This window comes from Pinus tabuliformis, chromosome 8, assembly GCF_031772625.1.
Source record: "Pinus tabuliformis cultivar Carrire ecotype Pingquan chromosome 8, CPIR1, whole genome shotgun sequence".
In the NCBI taxonomy this organism is placed as follows: domain Eukaryota; kingdom Viridiplantae; phylum Streptophyta; class Pinopsida; order Pinales; family Pinaceae; genus Pinus; species Pinus tabuliformis.
The window spans coordinates 1766244153-1766266583 of NC_142294.1; the positions used below are offsets into that span (position 1 = coordinate 1766244153).

Here is a 22431-nt window from a genome sequence, read left to right on the forward strand (position 1 = left end):
GATCAACAAATTAGCCTCGACATCTACTGCACTGTTTTGCATCTATTCAAGTGTTTCAAGGTTCCTTTCTCTCAGCTGAAACTCCATTTCCAGATCAAAGGCTTCTGGGTAGTGTAAGAGGGTAGATCCAGGAGGAGGTCTTATAGTAATAGGCATCGAACAATAAACTTGGTTAAATCTGGAAGAAAACTATTGTACTGTCTCCCTTGGCAATCTTTTTAGTTGGTTATATTCTTCTAGAATCAATAAAGGGTTCTGTCTAACCACCCACTTGTCGAGGAAAACTTTGATGAACTGCTGGAAATTTGAGATGCTTGCATCAGGCAGGGTTTTGAACCAACTCTTGACTTTGCCTTGCAAAGAAAGAGCAAAAAGCCTAATACTGACATCCTCTTCATCAACTTCAAAAAGGTCGAGAAAAGACTCAAAATTCAGTACATGTCTCTCAGCAGTGATGTTGTCACATTCAACATCAAATCTTGGTAGATATATGTAATGATTTTTAGGGAAAGCATGGGATATAGGAGGTAAAATCAGTGGTTTGTATCAATCTGGAATTTTACAAGGTGTAGGAGTATATACAAAAGCTGCAGAATTAGTCTTGGTCTCTTGAGGTTCATCAGTTTGAAGACGGTCATCACAAGATTCAGAAGAAAGGTCTTGATCAAGATCAAAAGTATTCGAACATTTTGTATTCACAATCTTCAAAGGGAAAGAATCAAATGTAGGTCTAGGATCTTTTCTCAAATACAGTATACTTCGTAAAGCCTTCTTGACATTCTCAAGAAAGGAGAAGAAATAATTTACAACAACAAACATAATGTCTTGGATGAAATTCCAACTTGAATACCTAATCTTTCCATATTGTACTTTCATATTTCTGCTGGTCAGGTTCATCCTCCAGTGGAGTCCTTGGATCTGATCTCGAAACAGATTTGGAGTCGCCAGGTGAATGATTTTAGCCTTCCGGTGTCTGATCATTGTCCACCATCAAAAATCAAGTCTAAACTTAATACATTTTACTGAGGGACATAAAATTACGTCTCCAGTATGGTCGCCACTATGTTAGAGCTTAGATTGACCTCAGGCTAAAGGGAGGCAATCCTAGGATAACCACAAACTAAGCTTAACCTGGTAGCTAGCCCTACCAGGTTGGAATAGGGCTCTCTCCTTGCGAATATCAGTCAAGATGACTGAATCAAATATGGATTTTAGGCTAGGTATAGTATCTCTAGGGTTTTTGATTGATTTTGTTGATTTTGTTGCTGGATCAAATGGAGCAGGTAGCTTTGGGTCCGGGAAATCAAGTCAGGATGCAAGGTGTTCTATGGGTTGAGGTAGGTAGGTGCTTTGGCACTTAACATTGAGTGATATGGGAGGTCTAAGACTAGTGAGGAGCTAAGGAGGGCATGCAAAGATCATGTATCCTTCTCAAACAGTAGAAAACATCAAAACTGAATCGTTTCCCAAGGCAGAGCACTGTAGACAATGAATTCTACCTATCTTTCTTGATATCATTCAGCTAGAAGCAATGAATTAGATTGTGGCACACTTAAAACATGAGAAAAACTGATAAAAAAAGAAGAAACTATGCAAAAACACCATACCACAAATATCCCATAAAAATAGCTGCAAATCCTAGTTTATTTCCTTGCCAAATTGCTGATAAAGGTGTACATTATAGCTTAGAGCATCCAAGAGAGTCCAACCCTTGCTAATGATAGAAAAAATACATAATATAGACATCAAACCACCTATGCTAGCCATCAGGGGTCAAATCCAAGAGATAAGGAACTGTTACAACCATTTCCAAACAAGGAACAGGAATATAGGCAGTGGAACAACTTGCCTCTATAAGCATGGAAACTGATTCATTGACCCTCAAACCACCTCAAACTGATAAATATACCCTCTAATATCATTTCAAAATTACATTTACATACTATAGCATTAATTACAATCATAAATTCATCCATGAAGAGAGAAAAAGTCAATTTGCAGTGAAAATAGGAGAAAACTGGATTTTTTGGCAAACTAGCTCAATGCACAGCACCGCTCCAGACCCAGTTTTGGAGGCCTTCCCCTTAGCCAAATTGGGCCCAAGATAGCTCATTGGAAAGGTCTTCCTGTCTAGTTTTTGGAAAATCTTGAATTGTTTCACTTGGAGGTCATTTTCTCCCTAAAAAGTGAAATCTCCCAAGGCTGCTTCTGTGTGTCCAAAAAGAGGCAGAGAGGTCATTTCTTGGTAGTTTTTTGACCTTTTGGTGACCTAGTCTTGCTCCAAAATTGCTGAGATTTTCTGGCTTTGATGCTCTCATCATGCTATATATAAGCCATTCCTCCAAAAAGTGCTCCAGGGAAAAGCGCATCGCCACCATCTAGGCCAATTTTCTGTTTTCAAAATTTCAAAATTGTAAAAAGACAAAATTTTATCAAAACTTGCCCAGATTTGGCACAAGGCACCACCATTAGTGGCTTTGATGGGCTAGTGAGGCTTCAGCCAATATTTTCAACTTATCTTGCTGCTTTTTGCTCTTTAAGGCCTTCCTCAACCTAGCCTTAAGCTTCCTCATCCTTATGTTGCAGATTTTGTTGCGAGTCATGTAGTGATAGGCCATGCGGCGAAGCATCTTCTTGTCTCTATTGGCCTTCTCAGTTAGCCCCTCAAGGTGTATATTAACCCTCTCAAACCAAGTTTCCCTGTCATCCTCAATCTCTTGTTCAATTGAAGTCAACTTGACCTTAGCCTTCTTGGCCTTTTGCATGTTTTGTTTGATCATTTGCAGCGCCATGAGGACTTGCTTGTCGCTCAATTGTTTGTTTTCTTTCTCTAAATATTTTATGACCCACTTAGCTCTCTCTAAGTTATCTGACAAGGATTGTATCATAGCCTCTTATTCCTTTATGATCATGTCTTTGACAGTCTTTGGATCCTGAGTTTCCAAATCAATAATGTCCACTCCATGATGAGTGAAATGTTGTTGTGGGTCCTCATGATCAACAAGGTTAAAATATCTTTCTTGCTTATCACCAAGATCCTTATTTTGCATCTTTTTCTTGCCCTTACTTTTTCCCTTGATTTTCTGCTCTACCTGTACCTATTTTGTTGAAGAAGAAGGCAAAGCCCCTTCCACTCCTTGTGGAGATAGAATTTGCCTGTAGCCTGATGATGAAGGCGAGACCCCTTCCACACCTTGTGGAGATAATACTCACCTAGCAGCTACAAAAATTTTCCTGGTACCCCTCTTGTATGTCACAAATATTGGCACTCCAACAGTTTTAGTCTCTTTGACTTTTTCATGGCTTGAAGGTCCACCTTCTTCATGATGCACTGATGAAAATATTTGTGGGCCTTTGAAAATCTCATGAGAAATGAAAGTCTCCCATGGCATGCTAAGAAGATTCAGCTGATGTAGAACAATGTTTTTTATCAAAGATTAATGGAAAATACTATTCAACTGCTGGGGGTATGGTTTCCTCTTTACAATATGTGCCATCTTCTCAATGTTTCTGAACATGAAGTAAGGGATATTCATCATTCTTACTCTAGTGAAATGCAACAGCAGTCTAATATGGTAGGTATACAACCGGGAGAACCTACCTTCACAAGTGAAGTACTTGATAATGATTTTCATCAATGGAGCAAACCTGTCTTCCAAAAACTTGAAGGGGAATACTCTCTTCATTTTGTCTTTGTATCTAGCATTGATGTAAGGCTCATAGTGCTCCTCAACAATAACTTGACCTTTGTTCCATTTTTCACCCACATCTGGAATACCTGTAGCCTCTGAGATGACATCTGGTGATATGGTGAATGTTATTCTGGCAAGGGTTACTTCATTATTGTGCAAATGTGTCACAGACAACCTTGCCAACTCATGATGAAATTTGATTCTTTCTATCATTTCACAAAAATCAAAGCATGACTGGCTTTTAAAGCAAGAAATGGCAAGTGGATAGGCTTGCAAATCCATCAAACTAGTGGGCTCTTCTCTGGTAATTCTTCCTCCTTTATGAGGCTTCCTTTGCCGTATGTTTCTCTCCCTGGAACTTTCACTAAGGGTGTCTTCTTCAAACTCATACTCACTGTCTCCTTCCATGGCTTTTTGTGGCTGTGAACACTTGTGGTCAATGATGGGAAGGGTGGATGAAATAAAGATGAGTATGAAGAGACTTTTAGGGATGACTAGGGTTTTAGGGAGAATGGATAGGGTTTGGTGATGTGAATAGGGTTTGTAGGGTTTGGGGAGAGTGTAAGTGGGAATGGGGAAAATGTATGAGGGGAATGGGGTTTAGGAAATATGTAAATGGGAATGGGGTTTAGTTTAGGGAATAATGGAAAGGATAGGGTAACTAAAACAATTGAGAGATGAGGAAAGCTAGGTTTTTACCCTAGAAGCTAGGGTTTGAATTTTAAAAAATGCTAAATACCAAGCTTAGCAATCAAAACCCTAGATCATAAGATAGGAGTAATGTACTTACTTGTTTAGAGGGAGAAATTGAAGTTTTGAGGTGAAATGGAAACTTGGTGAAGTTTTTGGGCTTGGCTGGGCAGATGCGCAGTGCCTCACATAGGTGCGCAGCGCCTCCTAGATGCGCAGCGCCTATGCAATTTTACACTGGAAAACCTTGCCAGGTGCGCAACGTCTTTTTGTATACCACATTTGAAGGCCTTCCGGGGTCCAAATTGGGCATGAGATTGCTCACTGGAAATCTTGTCAAGTCTACTATTCATAACATCTTGCATTTTTCAATTTGGAGTTCATTTGACTTGTCAAAAGTCCAATATCCCAAGATTGGTCAAAATGTGTAGAATGAAGCTACCAAAATTCATAGTGATGTTGCAGTCAACTTTTGAAGGTCTTCCTCAACTCCAAAATGAGCTCATGATAGCTCATTTAAAAGATATTTGTGTCTACTTATCAGTTTACTTATCAAGGAAGTCATTTGGTAATCCCATCTAGGAGAAAAAATGATTTTACCAAGGTCACTCCAGAGGTGCAACAACTCTCCTAAGGCAAATGATGTTTTTGACATTTATCCCAAACCATGAAACTTTTGTAAACATGGAAAGAGGTTTTTCTTTTTGTGTCAATGTTGGAAAAAAACCTCTTTCGTGTTTGTCAAATTCATCTTTTATTTCTCAGAAACATCATTTGAATAAAACCTATCCCGATATGTGGAACAGGGGATTTGTAGAAATCAAGGGAAATGAAGGGGATAAGGGGCTTCTAAATTCTTGAGAAAATTTTGGAGAATAGGGAGGGATGTTAGGAAGTAGGAGAGAGTGTAATTTCAAATTTTAGTGAGGGGAAGGGGTCGAAAAGGGCAAAACACAGGCCTAGCCTAGAAAATTGTCAAATTGTAGCAATAAGCTAGGGTTTGTGGGAAAATGATGAATTTGAGGGATATCAGTGATGGGTAGTGCTTAAGAAGGTATATTAAGGATAGGGGAAGGTGTATGAGCATCAGGATACAGGTTTTAGTGATGATTTGACCATCCGAGAAAAATTACCTTCAAAACCCTAGGAGAGGGAAATGAACTTTACCTAAGCACAACTGAAGCACGAACAAGGTGTAAAATGACCCATTGGAACCTGAAATGATGATGACAACTCTTTGAATGATGGTACACTCAGCTGAATGGTGACATGGACTGACACTTGGAAAACTTTGGAAAGAGTGAAAACAATCCTAGACTTAATACCTAGTGACCAAATTTTACTTGAAGACTCACTGAAATGACAAAATTTGACTTCGAAACCCTAAGACCACTTTGTAAGAGCATGTTTGATTGCTGGTGGAAGGATTCAAATTCTGACACTGGCACACATCATCTTGTGCCATCAACTTCTAGAGATCATGTTGGTGACACACCATCAACTATTGGTAGTAAAGTTTATGGAAAGAAGGGTAAAGTTAAGTTTCCATGTAGGTTATGTGAAGGGAATCACCCCATTGACCTTTGTCCCTATCTGGATGAAGCTAAAAAAGTGTTGGATAACCATCCTGCTTCACCGCATCGATTTCCATCTGGTTACAGGAGATTATCCCTTAATCCTTCACTAGTTGATGAATTGACTGGCTCAAATCAACCGTCGGTCAAACCCACTCTCTTTGAAAGTGAATCCTCTGAGTCTATACCCGACCCAAATCAATAGGTCAAGGTAACAGTTGACCCGATTTCACCTTCAACTAATCGTACCTTTCCCAAAGACAGTGAAAATGATACCACTCGGGTTCTTTTTGTTTCTTCAGATTCTAATGAGCTTGGGGGCAGTCCTCCTATTCCATCAAGACAAGAGGAAAATATTCCCGTTCTCATAACTCAAGGGGTTAATTCTGTCGTTTCTACAGTACCCCCTCCAGGTAGTCTAGTCACTTCCTTTGATTGGAATCGATTGGCAGGATTTCGCCTTCCTTCTTATGTGCCTTTCCAGATCATAGTACAAGTTTGTAATATGATTGTATCTGGCACTAATATAGATGAAGGTGCATCAGTGAGCATCCTTTCCTCAATTGCCTGGCAAGCGCTCGGTTCGCCGCCACTTGTGCCTGTTACCCAAAATCTGTTGGCTTTTAATAGAGGAACCAATCAACCATTAGGGATCCTCCCTCAGTTACCTATTACTTTGGGAGGAAAAATCGTTTATCTGAATGTGATGGTAGTCCTAGGCCCTTTAGATTATAACTTACTTCTTGGGCGCGGCTATGTTTATGACATGGGAGATATTGTTTCAACACTCTTTCGAGTGATTTGTTTCCCGCATGAAGGCAGAATGGTCACCGTTGACCAACTTTCATTTCCCGGTCCAAATATAGCTCCTAGTCAACCATCTTCCCTAATTGGTCATTTTGTACCAATGGTATCATCCCCGCCACGGGTTAATTATGTGGCAACCTGTTCCATACCTACATTAATTGACGATCAATTCAATGATGTTGTACATCATGTACCGGGGGCATTGGAACCAGATCTCTCCTTCATGACCACTTATGAGTTGTGATCGCAAGGAATACGAGGATAGTTCCTTGTCTTGTGTCAACCTCATTAAAAAATGAAACAAGGGTCTACGAGGATAGTTCCTTGTCTTGTGTCAACCTCATTAAAAAATGAAACAAGGGTCTATGAGGACAGTTCCTAGTCTTGTGTCGACCTTGTTAAAAAATGAAACAAGGGATTATGAGGACAGTTCCTGGTCTTGTGTCAACCTCATTAAAAAATGAAACAAGGAATATGAGGATAGTTCTTTTACTGTGTCAACCTCATTAAAAAATGAAACAGCTCCCACGAGGACAGTTCCTGGTCTTGTGTCAACCTCATTAAAAAATGAAACAAGGAGTATGAGGATAGTTCTTTTACTGTGTCAACCTTGTTAAAAAATGAAACAGGCCCATGAGCATAGTTCCTCGTCTTGTGTCAAGCTTGTTAAAAAATGAAACAAGGAATCTGAGCAGAGTTCCTTGTCTTGTGTCAAGCTCATTAAAAAATGAAACAAGGTCCCAAGTTCCAAGTCGAGTCTTTGAGTAGATCTCGTAAAATCCCAGTCGAGTCTTTCACTTGAACTTGTAAATGAACCTTCATTCCTTCCACTTGATAGCCACGAGTAGTCTACTTAAGTGAATGTAATGAAGCTTAGGGGGCATGCACCTAATGGTAAAGTTAAGTTTCCCTGTAGGTTATGTGAAGGGAATCACCTCATTCACCTTTGTCCCTATCTGGATGAAGCCAAAAAGGTGTTGGATAACCGTCTTGCTTCACCGCAACGACTTCCATCTAGTTACAGGAGACTCTCCCTTTCATCATGATGGGGGCATGTAAATTAATCTCAAGCATAGTTTTTCATTTTAAGCTTGTGTAAAAATAAACTGAATCCAACCATAGTTTTTCGTTTCAAGCTTCTGTAAACATGAAACTGAATCCAAGCATAGTTCCCTATGGTTCAAGCTTGTGTAAAACTGAACCCATTTCCATTTTAACCCTCGTTATTGCCATTCTATCAGCCTCTTTCATCAGATGAGCCTTGGTTGTTTTCATCCCATCGCCACCATCCCTTTGGCCAATCATACGCTTTCACTTGGTTGTTTTACCCTTTTTGAGGAACAGTTGCAATGAGTGGTCTTATTAGCCAGCCTCTTCACATAAATCAACATGTTTTGAGAAGTTCCAACATCACCAGAACCAGATGCTACCCTAGACACCACTCATTCCTCAAAATGGAGTCCTCTTTAAGCTCTTTTCAGACTCTCTAAACATGAAAAGATTGTCGAGTGCTTGTCCTTTCCAACTCGTTAACGGATTGGAAAATATATCTCTCTTCTATTATTTTACACTTTTTCGAACTTGAGAGATTATTTTACGAAAAAGAAATTGCGGAGTTTTCTTTTTGTACCTTTTCAAACTCTCTAAACATGAAAAGGACCAAGTTATCTTTGTCATTAAACTCGTTAAAAACATCAAATAGCGACAAACTTGTCCATCTAGACAAGACCGAGTTTCACATTCGCTAGACTCGTTAAAGCATCAAATAGCGATGGATTCACCCAAAGGGTGGAATTATACAACAAGCATATGTTATCCTCATCAAGCTTGATAAAAATAAAGAGGTACTAGTCAGTAATGACTGGGGAAAATTGGAAAAATGGGAAAACACTTTATGGTAGCAAGTCGCTCTTGAACATGACACTTTCACCTCATCACCATGACTATGTGGGTTGGGTCATTCAGCTTGATGGTTATCACACTGTTGGTCTATCATACCATCCATTACTTTGTTTTCGGTCAATGCTACCAATTCATCTTAGTGTCGCCGACATGTTCAAGAGAAGTCATTCAGTTCAAACTTCATCCTTTGCAATACCGTAAACCTTCATTTTCATGACTACCATTCCTGAACCTTGTGTCGTCAGTCGATTTTTCATCTCCAAAATCATTTACCTCATTTCATGTCATTGATGTGGGATACATCAAGGCCCTCCTATGATGAGTCACTTCTTTTCGACATCAGCACATCATCCAAGATGTTGACTTAGAAACACCTCTTCAGTACCTTGAGGCTTGCATACATCAATGGCAGGTTTCTTGCTTCCAGCGATAGGTTGACATCACTAGCCTTCGACCAAAAGACTTTGTATGGTGTTCAACATCAAATCATTTATTCACACCATGCAAAATTTATTGTAGTACCTTGAGGGTCATTATCATTATCGGTGATTCCTCTCATGTCTGTTAACGGCTTACATCATTGGCAGGTAATCAGACGATGTCTTTCCATGTTCGACTTCAGATCATCTACTGACATGGTTATACTTGTACTTAAGCAAAAGATTGAACGAGAATGAAGACCCCAGATCTAGTTTCATCCATCTGGGATGCAATGTTTTCAGGAGTACTAAATCAAATGTACAATGGCCTTACATTCATGGTCATCCATTCATGGGTCTATATCTGTAGACGACTATATTTGTACATGTAATGAAAGTTTATAAGTTGAGCAAGGGTATGCCTTCCCTCAGCAAGTTCATGAGAAAAATCAAATTATCATGATATGTGTATTGTAATTGATGTAGGTCACCTTTTGCTTCGAAACCTCCTCTCCACATGATAAAGCATTTCACTCGACATACATATTTACGACTTCATGCTTTAGGGGGCAACTGTTACAGATCCATTTGGGCACATCAACCCCAACCTATAGATCAGTACTATTAGGGCCCATCAAAACCTAATTCAGTTTTTACATGCCCTAAAGAAGTCAATCATCAGAATGCCTAGCTTCCCAAGAAGTTCCATGACCAAAATCTTCTAGAAAATGCCTCTAAGAAGATCACCGCAGGTAGGCCTTCATTAGGGTGCACTGCAATGCAAACCATACATTGATACGGTGCTATGCAGCGCACTTGGTCCCTCTTTGGCTTGCGCTGGGTGAATTTGAGCGAATTTCCATGAGGATTTGAAAGATTCCTTATCCATTGGGTGTGTTTAGAAGTTTCTCAAGGCTATCTACTCCTTTGAGCTTGCATTTGGATGAGGAATGGACTTAAGGAACATTAATCCCTTATCCCTTCCTCCATGGAACTAAATTCTAAGTTTTGGAGGGCATTCATTATCACCATTTATGGCATAACTTCCTTCATTCACCTATAAAAAGACCACTCATCTAAGTGATCAAGGGCTGGAAATTATTGAATTATAGGGAGATGATGTTAGTATGAGACTTGAGTTGATTTCAAGTATTGTAATGATGTCAAAATGTCTTGCTTGTTATGAGGAGAGGATGGGATTGAACTGGAGGAGTGATGCTGAATCGAGCAATGGGTTGTAACTCTTCCTTTTACTAATAAAGTGTTCAAAGCTTTTTCCATATGCTTGTGTTATTCATTTATGCTTTCATATGTGTATCATGTACTTGATTCCATGCTATGTTTAATCAATAGATAATTATCATATGCTTTGATCGGTTGTTGTCTTCTGTTTGTGTGCAGGTACTCTTCAAGCAGATTAAGTATGGAGAGGAGTGACATAATTGATCAAGGGAGATAAGGAGTAATCGAAAGCTACAGGTAGGCTTCTTTACCTCTTATTTAATATGTTGATTATAGAAAAAGTAGAGAATGCTTTGCACTATTTTTCTAGACTTAGCTACTAGTCTAGGGGTTTAAGCGTTTATCCGTAGACAATAAAAATTCCCAAAACATAGGGACATTATGAAGTTTTGGTCATGCCTTTTGGCCTTACTAATGCACCTTCCACATTTCAAGGTTTGATGAATTCCATTTTCAAACCTTTACTTAGAAATTTGTGTTAGTATTTTTTGATGATATACTAATCTACAACAAGTCTTGGAAGGATCATATTCAACATGTTGACAGGGTGCTCAAACTATTGGCGGAGAAACAATTATATGCAAAAACCACAAAGCCCAACCAAAATGGATCCTCTTGATTTTCTTTCTCACTAAGGCCATATGCTCCTGCACCTAATTTAACTAGAGGAGCCACTTTAATGACCATCACATCCTAAATACATAGCTTCTCATAAATGCAGACAAAAACACACCCCTCTGCATGAGACCAAAAGTGTTAATTGCAATGTTATCCAAAATAAGGAGAAATGCTTCTAGTCAGCTTTGTCCTTTCTCTACACTTTCACAACCATCCTAGCCTTCTTCTTATTTCCATGCTCGCCCATAATTTGGCCTTGATCTAGGAACTCTAGATGTCATTTATTGGGTCAGTCATACCTTAACTATTGGTATGGCTCCATCAATTTTTATCTCCCACTTCCAATCTGAGATGAGCACTTTGTGTGCTAGTTGTTGCAGTATGGCCACCTTAGTTTCATAGTTGCATTTTGGAGGTCCAACAAATGTAATTATTACTACAAGAAAACTATGTCTTGTCTCATGGCTCTAAAGTAGATCTAATTGATCTCCACCATATATGTGACAACTGTTGATTTTCTAGTGCCAATAGAACAAGCACAATTTTCTACTACTGATAATTACTTCTAATGGTATTTTTTCACATTATATACTATCATTAAGGAATTACACTTCGAAAAATTCAACTATAAATGCAATAAAATAATAGAACAATAGAGATCACATTAGCACAATAGACACCACAATTGTTCCGCATGGGAACCCCAACCTTGGTAGGAAACCCAACAATATTTTCTAGGAGAAATTATAGTTCAATTCAGCAAAAGATACAACCTGATTTTTTAGTCAAACTTGGTCAAATTAACCACACAAAATAGCTAGCTCAAAACTAGTCCAAATTTCCTAGAATATCAGTCAAACTATTGCCCAATAATCTTGATCAACTTTGCCCAATGTTTAGTGAAACACTGTCTAGAAATCTCAGTCAAATCTACCTCAGAAAGTCTCAGTCAAACTACCTCTGATAGCCTATAGTTAACTCAGAAAATTTGGTCAACAATATGCCTCAAAATTTCAGTCAACCTAGCCAAAATTTTGGTCAAACAGAGCAGTCAAATATTCGGTCAAACATAAAAAATAAGACTTGGTCAACGTTGGTCAACTTCATATCTCCTTCTACCTCCTTTTCACATGTGAACATATGACTTCTTCACTTGATGCCAAATGGAGGAGTTCAAATGGTCTATTTATAGTGATCAAATCATGTGGGTTTTTACTAAGGGTCAAGCCCATTCAACTGGTGGGACCGACATGTCCTCCTGCATCCGACATGAACTCAAGAAAACATATTTTTCTCTTTTTTTTTTGTATACTTCCCTTAGCTACAAAAATTCAACACTCCCTCTTAGCTAGGGAGGTATTCATCTTGACTTCTTCATATGTCCATTTTGTTGATAATTTTCTCCTTGTCTAGAAAAGATTGAATGAGCTTGCTATGTCGATGTATGTGGAAAGCATCCTACATCAACATCATGTAAAGGGATTTGGTTGCCTACCATTCAACTCTCCTTTGCAAATGGCTCTAGTCACCCACTAGCCAAAGGCCTTCTAGGGTCACACTGGCTTTTTGGTCTTCTGGGGTCAAGATTAGTCCTTGTTCACCAATTATCCAAGTTTTCATTTGAAGCCCGTTCAACACTTGTGGCCTACAGTGAAACCTTGGGATATTTTCATTCCTGCATGCCAATTGGATGATAATACACCTACCCAATGCTAAAGGAACTCACTCTATCCACTAGCCAATTACCTCTTGGAAATGTGGGGGATCACTCTAGGCCTTGGTGCTCCCTAGGTCATTCTCCCTATCCTCATTACATAGCCCCTGGTCAATACCTTTGACCTATCAATATCCTAACCTAGGTAGAATGTCTACCCCTTGATACTATAACATGAACACACTCTCTCAATGAGGGAGGCATTCTTAACCATGCCAAGCTTGTCCCTAAAGTATCCAAACTTCACCCTGAGAAGAGGCTTGGTTAGAATGTCAGCAACCTGCTGGTTTTTAGAAAGGTATTAGGGCTTCACTGTTCCCTTCTATACCATGTGTCATATGTAGTGATACTTGATCTCAATGTGCTTAAACCTATCACATAAAACTGAATTTTCTAAAAGCTTCACACAAATTTGATTGTCACAATCTTTCACTGTTGATAACTACACCTAATAAAACAATATCCCAAGTACCTTTTGAATACATATTGCTTCATAACTTGCCAAACTAGCTTCAATGTACTCAGCCTCTACAGTGCTAAGTGCAACAGATGTCTGCTTTCTGATCATCTAATATATGATAGCAAAACCTAAATTGAAACAACATCCTGATGTGCTCTTCCTGTCTTTTGCACCCCCTACCCAATATAAATCTGAGAATCCCTGGACCTGTACTCCACAGTTTCAAACATATCTCAAACCATAATTGATTGTACCATGTAGATATCTCAACACATATTATTTTCCAATCTAATGTGCATGTCATGGTTCCACTAAGAACTAGCTCAGAGTGTTCACTGCAAAGAAAATATCAAGTATGGTATGAACCAGATACATCAATGAACCAATAAATTGTTAATACATAGAGGGATATACCAAATCTAAATCAATGTCCCTCAACTTCTTTAGGTTTGTCACAATGGAAGTTGACATGGACTTGCATTCTATCATCCCAAATCTCTGAAGGATCATAATGATATACTTCCCTTGACCAAGGAATATTTCTCTTGGATTTTTCCATACTTCCAATCCCAAGTAATAATGCATCAATCCTAGATCCTTCATCTCAAATTCAGAGGTCAACTCCCTCTTACATTGATCAATGACATTCTCTGCTTCTGTTAGAAACAATTCATTAACTTATAATAACAAGATCACACGCTCACCTCTAGCAACCTTGTAGTAGATTTTGGGATCAATGTCACTCTTGGTGAAACCAAGACTCATCACATATCCATCAATCCGTGAATACCGGGCTTGAGATGCCTTCTTGAGTCTATACAAATCTTTCTTTAGTCTACAAACATGAGTCTCCCTCTCATGCACCTCAAAACCTTGAAGTTGTTCTATGTACACTTTTTCTTTAATCACTCCATTGAGGAAAGTTGCCTTCACATCCATATGATGCAATTTGTAACACATATTCGAAGTACTAAAAATAATAGTTTAAATAGAGGTATACTTGGCAACTGAAGAAAATGTCTCCTCATAGTCCTCTCCCTCTTTCTGGGAGAGCCCTCTAGCCACAAATCTCAACTTCTTTATGTTGTCATCCATTGCATGCTTAATCTTCATTCAACATCCCCTTGTCTATTGGTCAGGTGGGGTGGTGGAATTCGCCCCCACTCCCGCTTCACTCCTATATTCACACCATCCGAGGCTTCATTTGAGACTAAGTTAGGACTAGTAAAAAATTATAATTTCCACAGATGATATCTCTTTAAGTATAGTGAACAAAAACTTGAAATTTTCCCCTGTGGTACTTCAATATATTTCCTTAGGCTCCCAAAATTTTCATAGCATGGAACTATCCAAAACAAAATTTATAGAAAAAATATAAAGATGAATCTTTTGAAGGAGCCAAACCTAAGGATTGTATGCTATGAAACGAAATGTTACGAACCAAAACACTCAACACCTGTTCAACACCTGTGACCTACGGTGAAACCTTGGGATATTTTCATTCCTGCATGCCAATTGAATGATAATACACCTACCCAATACTAAAGAAACTCACTCTATCCACTAGCCAATTACCTCTTGGAAATCTGGGGGATCACTCTAGGCGTTAGTGCTCTCTAGGTCATTCTCGCTAGCCTCATTACATAGCCCCTAGTTAATACCTTTGACCTGTCAATATTCTAACCTAGGGATAATGTCTACCCCTTGATACTATAACATCAACACAGTCTCTCAATGAGGGAGGCATTCTTAACCATGACAAGATTGTCCCTAAAGTATCCAAACTTCACCCTGGGAAGAGTCTTGGTCAAAATGTCAACAACTTGCTAGTTTTTAGAAAAGTATTAGGGCTTCACTGCTCCCTTCTGTACCATGTCTCATATGTAGTGATAGTTGATCTCGATGTGCTTAAACCCATCATGGAAACCTAAATTTTCTAAACGCTTCACACAACTTTGATTATCACAATCTATCACTGTCGATTCCTACACCTAATAAAACAATCTCTCAAGTACCTTTTGAATCCATATTTCTTCACAACATGCCAAACTAGCTGCAATGTACTCAGCCTCTATAGTGCTAAGTGAAATAGATGTCTACTTTCTGCTCATCCAATATATGATAGCAGAACCAAAATTGAAACAACATCTTGTTGTGCTCTTCCTGTCTTCTGCACTCCCTACCCAATATGAATCTGAGAATCCTTGTACCTGTACTCTGTTGTTTGGGACATATCTCAAACCATAATTGATTGTACCATGTAGATATCTCAACACATGATTTTTTTCAATCTAATTTGCATGTCGTGGTTCCACTAAGAACTGGCTCAGAGTGTTCATTGCAATGAAAATATCAGGTATGGAATGAACCAAATACATCAATGAACCAATAAATTGTCAATACATAGAGGGATCTACCAAATCTAAATCAGTGTCTCTCAACTTCTTTAGGTTTTTCAAATGGAAGTAGACATGGACTTGCATTCCATCATCCCAAATCTCTGAAGGATCGTAATGATATACTTTCCTTGACCAAGGAATATTTCTCTTGGCTTTTTCCATACTTCCAATCCCAAGTAGTAATGCATCAATCCTAGATCCTTCATCTCAAATTTAGAGGTCAATTCCCTCTTACATTGATCAATGCCATTCTCTTCTTCTATTAGAAACAAGTCGTTAACTTATAATAACAAGATCGCAGGCTCACCTCTAGCAACCTTGTAGTAGAGTTTGGGATCAATGTCACTCTTGGTGAAACCAAGACTCAATACATATCCATCAATTTGTGAATAGCAGGCTTGAGATGCCTTCTTGAGTTCGTACAAATCTTTCTTTAGTCTACAAACATGAGTCTCCCTCTCATGCACCTCAAAACCTTGAGGTTGTTCTATATACACTTCTTTAATCACTCCATTGAGGAAAGTTGTCTTCACATCCATATGATGCAATTTCTAACACATAATCGATGTAATAGAAATAATAGTTTAAATAGAGGTATACTTGGCAACTGGAGGAAATGTCTCCTCATAGTCCTCTCCCTCTTTCTGGGAGAACCCTCTAGCCACAAATTTCAACTTCTTTATGTTGTCATCCATTGCATGCTTAATCTTGATTCAACATCCCCCCTGTCTATTGGTCAAGTGGGGTGGTGGCATTCACCCCCACTCCCCCTTCACTCCTCTATTCACACCATCCGAGGCTTCATTTGAGACTAAGTTAGGACTAGTAAAAAATTATAATTTCCACAGATGATATCTCTTTAAGTATAGTGAACAAAATCTTGAAGTTTTCCCCTGTGCTACTTCAATATATTTCCTTAGGCTCCCAAAAATTTCATAGAATGGAACTACCAAAAACAAAATTTATAGCAAAAATATAAAGATGAATCTTTTGAAGGAGCCAAACCTAAGGATTGTATGCTATGAAACAAAATGTTACGAACCAAAACACTCAAATAGCATAAGATGAGAAAAGGTCGTGGTTCCAAAACTTAAAATTTAGGAAAATAGTAAATGAGAAGTATTTTTGAGTGTGCAACCTCCTTTTATAATATAATGCATGTGGAAGATGATATTCTCACTAAAATTAGGTCTCCTTAGTATATATAAGAGACAAACATTGGATACGATTATAATAAAAGGGTCTAATCAACTAATAAGAAAAAAAATAATATAGTAATAGAAATATAATAACTCAATATCTAGGGCTTACCAAAAAGAAAATCATCAAAAGTAGACCTATGTGTTATCCTTTTTCTTTTTCAATTGACCCCTCCTTAAGCTCCTCCTTTGCATGAATATTATGCTTTAGGAAGGGACAATCAACCCTTTCCAAGAACCCCCTTAATGGAAAGTGTATGCTTGAGGAATGGTTAACCCTTCCTCAGGCTTACCCTTCACATAAATGCTATGCTTAAGAAAGGCTCAATGGATCATTGCCCCGCCACTGAAAATAATAGTAATTTTGAGGAAGGGTTATCCTACCTTTCCTCATGCTCCACCTAGATATGAACACTATGCTTAAAGAATGGTCAGTTGATCCTTCCCTAAGTTTCCCCTTTATATGAATATCATGCAAAAAGAAGAGTTAGTTGACTCTTCCTCATGTGCCCACGATGAACATACTAATCTTAACCTTAAGCAAAGATTGACTTAACCTTTCGCATAATCTTCATAAATATACATACCATGCTTGTAGAAGGCTCAAGTGTCCCTTATGCATGTTCCTCCTCAATGCAAATACTATGCTGGAGGAAGATTGACTAACGCTTCTACAGAGAAAGATCGAGAAAGATTAATCCTCCTTTTTATTTTTATTAAAAAAACAATCCACAACCAATCATCTTTTTCCTTTTCCTTTTTAATTAAAAAAGGTCAACCTATTCCTTTCTAAGAGATCTAATTCTCATAATCTAATTACTACAACACATAGAGCACCGAAATGTCTACCATAAATAACAACCCAACCAACCATAAAAACATCAAAAACAAATTTTGAATAACAAAATTATGAACTTTCGAAAATCAATTTTCAATTTGTAGAAAAAGATACTAAATGTTTAGGTTTAACATGGTGGAACCAAAGTGTTCAGCATATCCATAACTCCAAAATCAAACATAAACTTGAGTTATTTAATATTATTATATAATATTCTCTTGGTGAGGAATAATTCATAGTAGTTTAATGTTGACTCTAACTATTTCGTTTTTACCTACTATTTGGAAACATTTAAAGTAATTTAATTTTGTTGTTTTTTAAAGTTATTTTTTATTATAACAACTTTCAAAAACCATACCTCCCATTATTCTATAATCATTTTTTTTTTCTACGAGATAAACTAAAATATTTCATTCCTCAGTCCTAACAAGGGAAAACAATCTTAAATGTAAAACATTTCATTCGTTTTTACAAATTTACAAGAAAAAAAGATGTACACATCTGGTACTCCTTACTTGGCTTCCATATTGTAAAGGTTTCATGGCTTCAAATATGGTTGGCAGTCCTATTCGCTAGCAGAAGATTTATTCTGTTCTGGCTACATAGTTTTTTCAGAAAAATAACATGCCAATGATATACATCAAATCATGGAAATTGAACAATGATTTTTTTATTTCTCCTGACTATTGCCATCCCATATCCACACAATGTCTTTGAGGCCGAGCCTTAGATCTTGGCTACAAAACTTACTGTATTCCAGGGTATCCCCACCAGTTTTCCAAAGCTCTACCATGAAGAACAAGGGAGTGACCTCAAAAATCTCAGCATCAATAGACAAGTACCCCTACTGTGCCTCCTCCGACCCCTGCAACTTCATCTTGAAGTCTTTTGACTTCTTGAAGCTGAATCAGAATAGGCTTGCAATCTCCTCCAGCTTCTACATTATGCTTGACGCCGGCTAAGTCGATGTGAACCTCGATTCCTCCTCCTGCTTCATGGCATTGTCCTTGAACAGGTAGGAAAGATTGAACCTCGGCGAGAGGGAGATTATGTCGAAGGCATTCAGGCAGGCTGGCTTCGACATGAAAAACGTAGATTCAACATCATTCAGGAGATCGAAAGTGACGTCTCTATCGATCTGGGGGCGCTTGAAGTCCCAGCGGAACCAGGGGACCTCCATTAGCTACGGAACGGTGATCCTCGTGCGGGGATTAGGGTCCAGCAACCGAAGGACCAGACGGCGTACTTCGGAGGAAAACCAGGGTTGGCACTTGTAGTCTCCCTTGTGGATCTTCTTATACATGATCATCAAATTCGCGTCCTTGAACGGCAAGCAACCCGCCATGAGCACGAACAGTATGACCCCGCATGACCAAATGTCGGCCATGGCACCGTCATACCCCTTCTTAGTGATAACCTCGGGCGCAACATAGGTCGGCGTGCCGCAGATCGTGTGCAGAAGGCCATCCTTCCCAAACTACTCCGGCAGCGCGCTCAGCCCGAAGTCGGAGACCTTAACATTCCCGTTGTCTTCTAATAACAAGTTTTCCGGCTTCAAATCCCGATGGTACACTCCCCGGCTATGGCAAAAATCCACCGCGCTAATCAGTTGCTGAAAATACTTCCTCGCCTCCTCCTCCTTGAGTTTCCCCTTGTCTGCAATCTGTTGAACAGCTCACTGCCCTTAACATACTCCATCACAAAGTAAATCTTGGTCTTGCTCACCATGACTTCATAGAGTCTAACAATGTTAGTGTGTCGGACGAGTCTCATAATCGACACTTCCCGTTTAATTTGCTCCATCATACCGACCTTGAGGATTTTTTCTTGTCCATGGCTTTAATGGCCACGCTCTCTCCTGTCTTCAAATTTCTGGCATAGTAGACCTTGGCGAACGTTCCTTGCCCAAGCAGGCACCCTAATTCGTACCTCCCCATCAGAATGTTGGGCTTCATCTCCATCTCTGCTAAAAAAAGACCACAAATTCGTGTGGGTGAAAGCTATACCCCTATTCAACCCGCTCTCTGTGCAATTTCTAATCCAAGACCTTGCTCTCCGATATGAACTCCATTCCAAGATCTCTAAGTGTTTCTACTGATCATTTGCCTCTTCTCTTTACACACGAGCTATGTTGGAGCTCCATGAGTAATAATGGCATAGACATCCTGCAAGGGCATCTTATTGAATTCTCTGTATATACACGGTGAATCTGTGCATATACTTCAACCAAGTGCATATACAAGCTTTCCTGTGAATAAATGAGTAAAGGAAAAGGGGTTCACTAAGCTCCAACTAAAGTGTATTGGAGTTCTGCACTTACAACGAAGAAGTGCAACACCAATTTATAATGGATTACTATTTATTATGGACCCTTCAAATGTATGGTGAGAAAATGGACAATTTTTTTGGGGGGCAGGTGTCTTCCAGCTGAATCATGGATTTCTTCGGGGAAATTGCTACGTCTTCCATAGATTATTCTAGGAAAATTCTAGACCTTTCAAGAATATGCTTTTACCCATTTCTAGAAAAGTGAAAATGGTAGGTCACTCAGATTATTGTAGGAAAATCCTTTTAACTACGAGGAAAGTTGAAAATGCTAGACCTTTCAAGAATATGCTTTTACCCATTTCTAGAAAAGTGAAAATTGTAGGTCACTCATAGATTATTGTAGGAAAATCCTTTTAACTACAAGGAAAGTTGAAGACAATTAAATTATGTTTTTCCTAGTCTTTTTCTTCTAGGAATTTGGACAAATTTGGGCGTTATCATTTTTTTAATAAATTTGGCGATATAATTTTTAGTAGTATTTTGGAGTTTAGGAATTTGGTAATATTATTTTAGTAAGACTGTGAAGTTTAATGACTTAAAATGAATGTATAAATAAAAAGAATTGAATATTTTAATTTGTTGTAGTTTAAAAATTAATTTTTTTGCTTTGAAAGTTATGGAAATTTGAGTCATATTTTGAAAAAATTTGGTAGGGATTTTTGTAAATCTAAGTAAAAGTTGTCAAAATTCATAATTTTTGGTGCTCTAGACATTTTTGATGGTGCTGAATCCATTTCCACCATCAAAAATATGATTCAAAGACTGCATGTATAAGATATTTTGAAATTTTTTTACCCAAATTCCAATCACTTTTAACCATCCTAGAACAATTCCTCCGCCGCCCTAGACGAATCCTTTTAATTTTTGCAATTATAAGTTATTAGAATTTGATAATATAATATTTTGATAAAATTATGAAATTGGGAATTTGATAACATAATGTTTTTTATAAAATTATGAAATTGAATGGTTTAAAATGAAGGTATAAGTAAATTGAAACGCCCTTGTGAAAAATCTTTGAATTTTACCAATTACAAAGTTAAAACTGTGACGTCACTTGCCTGCCTATACAACATCGTTTTATCGTTACACAAATCACTTCACGCTGCCTATACAGTTTGTCGTTTTATCGTTATACAAAACACTTCATGCTGCTTCCTTTGACTTGCATTCCTCACTTTACGCGACTTGGCGCACATGTAATGAGACTGTTCATTCTCGAAGCCACGTGCTGCCACAAGATATCAGAGGCATAGGCATGGAATGCATTATTGATACTTTTTTCACACACCGATGTTGACAGCATTTTTATCATGAATTTTATTAAAATCAAATTCGAAACCTCTCCAACTCAAAATTGGTGTTATTTGTTGGGAATTTCTGATAATTCCAAACAAAAACTGAACAGAGAATGATGCTCTGTTTTAACACAGAATCTTAACACAGGGAAGCTAAAATTGTTTTCTGGAAAGAATAGAGTTTTTCACTCACATAAAAACTTTGTATTCATTAATAAAGATTGCCTGTTACAAAAGGATCTCCCTCTTAACAGAGGGATTAAACCAGGAACTTCCACAAAAAAATTACTCTATCTCTTCTTTGAAATTTTACACTGCTGTGTGTAAAAATTTCTTACATTTACTGCTGTAAAAAAAAATCTTTTCTTCTCATTCACACTGCTGCATTACAAAACCACTCTTTCTCTGCATACAAATTTTTTTTACTCATGCGCTGCTACGTGCTTCCCTTGCATTTCAACAAACAACAAAAACTTTTCTTTCGTGCTGCTGCGAGTTTCACATTACATTACATATGAAATGAACAACATAAAAAAAACATAACAATACCTATTTCTATGCTATACTCCCGTGAGAAATAAAAAACATTAAAATTAAAATTTTACCAACCATTCTACGACCTCAATTAATTTCATTAATTGTTTTACTAGAAAACCGGCTGTCAAACTCAAAAATTTCACTTCACGTCAATATTCATGCTGTAGGCCTATACATCAACTTTGGTTTCAATCGACGGTGGTCAGCCTTGCTTTCAATCAGACGGCTGACAGCAATATCACACAGCCACTTCTTCCCGAACGTTATGCTCCAGGAAAAAAGTTGTTTTCCAAAACTGCTGATCCACGTGTCAAATGGTGTACATTATCGCTGCCATTTGAGAAAAAACCACCAACTCGTGAAAAACGGTGTGGGAAGGCTCAGCGGTTTTTAGGAAAGGTTCAACTATCGACTTCCGGCAACACTGTAGTTGAAATTATAATTTCAACACTCCCCTTTAATTTCAACTACTGGGTTATCAGTCATACCCAGACATTTCCTCAAAAACTCAAAACTTTTTTATCCCAATGGTTTGGTCAGAATGTCTACAACCTGCTCCTGAGTTCTGCAATGTTTTAAAACAATTTCTCCATTGTTTACCATTTCCCTGATGTAATGAAACTTTGTGTCAATGTGTTTCGTTCTCTTATGAAACACTGAATTCTTGGATAATGCAATAGCTGAGCTATTGTCACAAAAAATCATAGTTCCTTT

At 38.1% G+C, this 22431-nt stretch overlaps 2 pseudogenes; both read right to left on the reverse strand.

Annotated features, from left to right (window-relative positions):
• Positions 1-18069: 18069 nt before the first annotated feature.
• On the reverse strand, positions 18070-18734 carry LOC149243209 (CBL-interacting protein kinase 5-like; annotated as a pseudogene).
• LOC149243210 (CBL-interacting protein kinase 2-like) lies at positions 18479-19861 on the reverse strand (annotated as a pseudogene).
• Between the last annotated feature and the right edge of the window lie 2570 nt (positions 19862-22431).